Here is a 5,927-nt window from a genome sequence, read left to right on the forward strand (position 1 = left end):
ACTCTCTTGTTGGATCGGTTGAGGGAGTTGATGATGGGTCGAAGAACACCACAAGGAGGATGATAGATCCTTGATACAGTTTGAACTCTTGCTGCTTGAATCACACAAGGAGGAAGAGGGTTGGCGGCTTGCTTAGGGGGCAAACTGACTCATATATTGATTAGGTAAAAAGTTGTGTCTACAAAGCTGCGTGTGGGACTTTATTAATAGTCCATCAGCTGTGACCTAAACGGTCGACTCAAAGAAAGCAAAGACTCAAAACAACAAGACTTGTGAAGCAAAAGAAACAAAAACAGCAAAACAACTAACTATGCCCCGTTTAACTATAAAAGGAAAGTGCATAAAAATAAAAGACAAAGAGACCTAGACTAGTCTTGGTCTCGAACCTTGGCTGCTGCTGAGATGGGAGAGTTCTAGGAACCACTAGACTGACCCATCTTACCTGCACAAATCATAAATAATGAAAACACTTCCCTTGGTTCATGGTTGAACTCCCTTGATGTGTTCTTGAAGTTGAGCACGCTTGGATTATTCTTGAAAGATGTCTTGTCTTGCTCTTCTTCTTCAAGTTCTTCTTCACTCTTCTCTTCATTATCTTCAGCTTCAATCTTGTTGGTTTCTTCAAGGAGGGATTCTTCTTTAGCTTCAGTTCCTGCCAAGTACACATTTGAATTAGCACCATTCAAATAAGCTGTCTTACCTTGAGTGATATTGAGTTGCGCAAAGGCATTGCTCAAGTCATCACTTGTCTTGTTGACATGGTCTTCTTTGGGTGAATCAGTTAGAATTATGGGTGGTGGCTCAGCTAAGCTATCTAAGATAGCTTGGACCGCAAGTGCAAAGCCTTGGTTAAGTCTTCTTTGCTTGGATCGGGTCATGGGTCCTTCAGATGCCTTGGGAATGGTTATGGTGTCCTGGTTGTGGTCGATGACCTCATCATATACGATCATTCTTAAAAATTCAAAAAAAAAAGTTCCGGAAGGCCAACACTTCACGAAACACAGTGAAGTTAGACGCTTCTCCCTGGTAAATTTACACGACCCTTCGGTCCTGAATCCTCAAAACAATTCGCCAACTACTAAACGGCTACGACAACGGATCCAGTATCCACAAAACGATTATCACATCCGGACACATGTCTCTCATTGCTTACACCTAAAAATGCTCGCTAAAAAGTAGCATACGGACAAAGCGACAAAATAAAAATCCGAAATGACTACTCAGATTCTACCATTTACACTTGACGAAAGTATAAATCAAATCATAAGCCAAAGCCCATAATCCTCTTATGGCGTAAAGAAAAATAAAGTCGCAGCACTACGAGACGAGTGCTGCGACGTTGCTTCATGCTCGAATAAACATTTTTCGACAAAAATTCCGTACGCCTACAAAATGGCATCATGTCTTTGTTGCTGATCACAACAAACGAACTCTAACGTCCTAAACAGACAAGCCACCTAAGGGTAGGCTCTCTTACATCCGACCATGATACCATAGCGCGCTATACAAGAAAATCGAAATTTCGTCTGAGCTCTTCGTAAAGGAAGTAGCTCCGACTCGTACCCAGACAAATCATAATAAGCCGATAACACTTCGCGGATTTTAAAACGGTACGAGTCAGGTTAAAATCGCAAACAGGCAAAACGAAAGCCGATTTGTCATCGCAAAGCCTCAGTCCGAAAGTAAATGATGTCTTGCATATTTGCATTGTTTTTAACCATTCATTCATAAGCATTTGCATCATATAGATTAGGATTTAGACATGTTTAGGTTGCATTTGGCATACATATGTCTCTATCAGGTATTGGAACACCACATGGAGTTCTTGGAGACATTTGGAAGCAATGTGATCAAAAAGGGGATAAAAGATGAGCATGGATGGAGACCTTAGAGAAATCTTCTGTTGCTAATATTTTGTGGAGACACAGGAAATTGAGTTAGCTTTCTACTGGAAGTAGTTTCAAGTCATTTGGAGATGTAATGGAGGAGTTATGATCAATTTACTATAGGCATATCCACCCTGGTCGAGAACCGCAGAGTGACCTTCTGGAGCGACCCCCTAAGGTAGCTCCCAACCAGAGCGACCAACCAGAGCGACCTAACTAAGTCGCTCGCATTCTCATCGCCCGGAGACACAAAAATGAAGGCTGGAGCGACCTCTCAGAGCGACCCCCCAAGGTCGCTCCCAACCCTAGAGCGACTTCCTGGAGTGACCCTCTGAGGTCGCTCCGCGTTATCTGCTGCACGATTTTATTATTTTTCAACGACCTTTTTGCAATTGTTGTGCACGTTTCTGCACTTGGAAAACCTAATGTTTAAGTACTATGTAGCCACCATTTGGCAGATTATCTTTTATCTATTGAAGAACACAAACTCTCTCAAGAAAAACATCTCTTTTTGGCTTGATTGTGATTGTTCTTGTGATCTCTCATCTATTTCTCTACATGATTAATCTGAAATCCATCATGGGTTTAAGAGGAATCATGGAGATTAGTGAGTAATCACCTTTTGGATTCATGGGTTAGGGTGATTAAGGGTGATTAGGCTAGTTCTAGGATGTTTTAGGTATAGATCATACTTGTTCCTTGCTAGTAGAGTGATCTTAATGCATCATTTGAGTAAGCCACTCAAAGGGTGATCTCTAGGCATTTCCCACACAAAAGGTGTTTGATGAATTGCCTGAGTCAACTCTCCTAGGCTCTTAGTGTACTTTGCCAAAGATATTTGTTGTTAAAGATGCTAAGATAGCTAATAGACTTGTTAGTAATGATTGCTTGCATGTTATTCAACCAAAGACATTTGATGTTTGAGATATGTTAGCAAATGAGCATTCATCTAGACATAGAGCTTGCTTAAAATTGTGTATAGGCTTAAGGTTAATAGTTTGGTTGATTCATTTGTCGTCCTTAGTTCGAAACTTGATCACTCAAGGTCTAAATCCCTATACCCATGAGTTCTCCTTTCCAATAGCTTAAAAGTATCATTTCTGTTACTTGCATTCTAGTTTTAGTTTAAAAACCATCAAATTCGCTGATTGCACTTAGATTAGGCAAATACTTGCATTCTCTCTGCATTTGAATCCCTCAGAACTGGTTTGACAATTTACTTCCACAATACTATCATTTGACTTAGGAGACTCAAAACTCCTAACATCAAATTGGCGCCGTTGCCAAATGCTGAGTTTGATTTAAACATTGAGATTTAGTCATTTGCTTGAGACTAAGTCATTTTTATTTATTGTAAGTTACTGATTCTCTTCTACACCTCTATGTGATTTTCAGGTGTATGAACTTGAGGAGCAAAGGTACATCAAACCTTGTTCCAAGAGCCGCAGACATCAGAGCTTTAAGAGAGAGTGTGCTAGAAAAAGAAGAGAAGAAGAGCAACAAGCTTTACTGCAGACACAGGAAGCTGAGATGGCTGATCCACAAAATCCTCTGAACCCCAATGGAGCCAACAATGTTCCACAAGGTCCCCAACAGCGACCAGCTCGCCCCATTGGCACTTATGACCGCCCCAACATCCATGGTCCTAGACTTGGAATCCGAGCACAGGCTGTGGCTGCTAACAACTTTGAGATCAAGTCAGGGCTGCTCAACTGCATAGAGAACAACAAGTATCATGGTCTGGCTGTGGAGAACCCATTTGATCACTTGGATAAGTTTGACAGCTACTGTGGTATGTCAAAGACTAATGGTGTGTCAGAGGATGCCTTAAAGCTCAAGCTATTCCCTTTCTCTTTGGGGGATAAGGCACGTCAGTGGGAGGAGTCTCTACCAAGTGACTCCATCACCACTTGGGAAGACTGCAAAAGGGCATTCTTGGAGAAGTTTTCTCTACCTCAAGAACTGCTAAGTTGAGGAATGAGATCTCTAGCTTCCAACAAAAGAACTTGGAAGGATTCAGTGAAGCTTGGGAGAGATTCAATGGTTACCAAGCTCAGTGCCCACACCATGGATTCTCTAAGGAGAGCTTGCTGAGCACATTCTACAGAGGTGCTACTCCTAAGTACAGAGCCAGACTGGATACAACTAGCAATGGGTTCTTTTTGGGGAGAATTGAGGAAGAAGCAGAGGCTCTAGTTGACAACATGGTTAAGAGTGATGCAGTCTACAGTGGAGACCATGACAGAAGCAATAGAGGGGATGACAAGCACACAAGGAATGAGATAAAGGCTCTCCAGGAGAAGATTGACACACTCCTTGCTGATAGGGCCACACAAGCGCATGTGAACTTTGTTGGCAACCCAAGCCAGGAGATACCTCCTAATGTCAATGAGGTTGAGGGTTTGGAAGGGCAAGAAGAATTGTGTTTCATCAACAGTAATGGTAGCTGGTACAAGAAGGAACCCAACTTTCAGTACAAAAACTACCAACAGAAACCCTATTCAAACAACCAGCAGAGTGGTTATCAGCCTAGAAACAACCAGCATAGCAACTATCAGCCTCAGCAAAACTCCTCTCCTAGCTCCTATGCCCCTCAAGAGAGCAGCACTGATGCCTTACTGAAACAGATCTTAGAGTCTCAGACTAGAAGTGAGAAGCATGTGGGCTATGAGCTGAAGAACCTTCACTCCATGGGAGCTATAATGAGCTCAACAACAAATTCTCCCACCTTGCTTCTTCTGTCAAGAATTTGGAGAATCAGTTTGCTTCCATGAGCACCCACCAGAATCGCCAGCCAGGATCTCTACCTGGAAAATCTGATCAAAACCCCCAAGGAAGCAAAAGCTGTCACACTCAGGAGTGGTAAGCAGTTACCTCCTAGAACCCTCACCAAGGATGCTGAGAAACAAGGTGAGGAGGTAGCCATCAATCTAGATGATGAAGTGGTCATTGTTGATGAGAAGACAGATGATGAGATCTTGGAGAAGATTGAGAAAGATAAGGGTAAAGGAAATGTTGGAGAAGAGAAGAAGACAACAAAAGATGGTGAATCTGCTGCTCCAGTAGGTGAGAGCTCTTCTGTCCCTCCTCCCTATGAACCCAATCTTCCATCCCCTGGTAGATTCAAGAAGCAGCTGCTACAGAAGTACAAGGCTTTGTTTGAGAAGCAGATGAGTGAAGCTCAGGTTACAATGCCCATCATTGATGCTTTCATGCTGATTCCTCAATACAACAAGTTCCTGAAAGATGCAGTAGCTGCTAAGAAGAAAGAGATGGAGGGCATGATGGTTCTGAGTCATGAGTGCAATGCCATCATTCAGAGGCTTGATGCTCCAGAGAAGCTAGAGGATCCAGGATGCTTCACACTACCTTGTGCTCTTGGACCTACGGTGTTTGAGAAATGTCTCTGCGATTTAGGAGCTAGTGTCATCTTGATGCCTCTGTCTGTTGCAAAGAAACTTGGATTCACTCAGTACAAAAAGTGTAAACTCTCCCTGGTGTTGGCTGATCGTTCAGTGAAGTATCCTGTGGGCATCCTAGAGAACCTCCCTGTGAAGATTGGAAGGTATGAGATACCCACAGATTTTATGGTGCTGGAGATGGGTGAGGAGGCTCAAAACCCATTGATTCTAGGAAGGCCATTTTTAGCTACTGCAGGAGCTGTTGTTAATGTGAAGGAAGGCAAGATTGACCTCCATTTGGGTAAGGAGAACATTCTCCACTTTGACACCAATGAGAAGATGAGGAACCCCACTGTATTTGGACAAGCCTTCACCATTGAAGAGATGAATCCTCCTCCTGCTGTGATCACTTTGATGAGCTACCACCTGAGGAAGATGGGGTGTCAACTCCACTCTCTGCACCTAGTCCAGCCTGATCCAAAGGAGGCAAAGTCAAGCTAGAGACTTAAAACAAGTTCACTTGGGAGGAAGTCCCATGAGTATCTTTGTATATATTGCATTAGTATTTGCATTATCATTTTACTGCATAAAACAATGGGAAAGTGAAGTTGTGTGCAGGTATTGAGCAGAAAGTCGGACA

The 5,927-nt window shown here is 42.8% G+C and overlaps 1 non-coding gene across 1 annotated transcript; it reads right to left on the bottom strand.

The window, feature by feature from the left end:
* Positions 1-3,853: 3,853 nt before the first annotated feature.
* Positions 3,854-3,960, bottom strand: LOC130512091 (small nucleolar RNA R71). The gene has a single exon (XR_008945652.1). It is a non-coding gene; the product is annotated as a small nucleolar RNA R71 (small nucleolar RNA).
* Positions 3,961-5,927: the final 1,967 nt, after the last annotated feature.

This window comes from Raphanus sativus, chromosome 4, assembly GCF_000801105.2.
Source record: "Raphanus sativus cultivar WK10039 chromosome 4, ASM80110v3, whole genome shotgun sequence".
Classification (NCBI taxonomy): domain Eukaryota; kingdom Viridiplantae; phylum Streptophyta; class Magnoliopsida; order Brassicales; family Brassicaceae; genus Raphanus; species Raphanus sativus.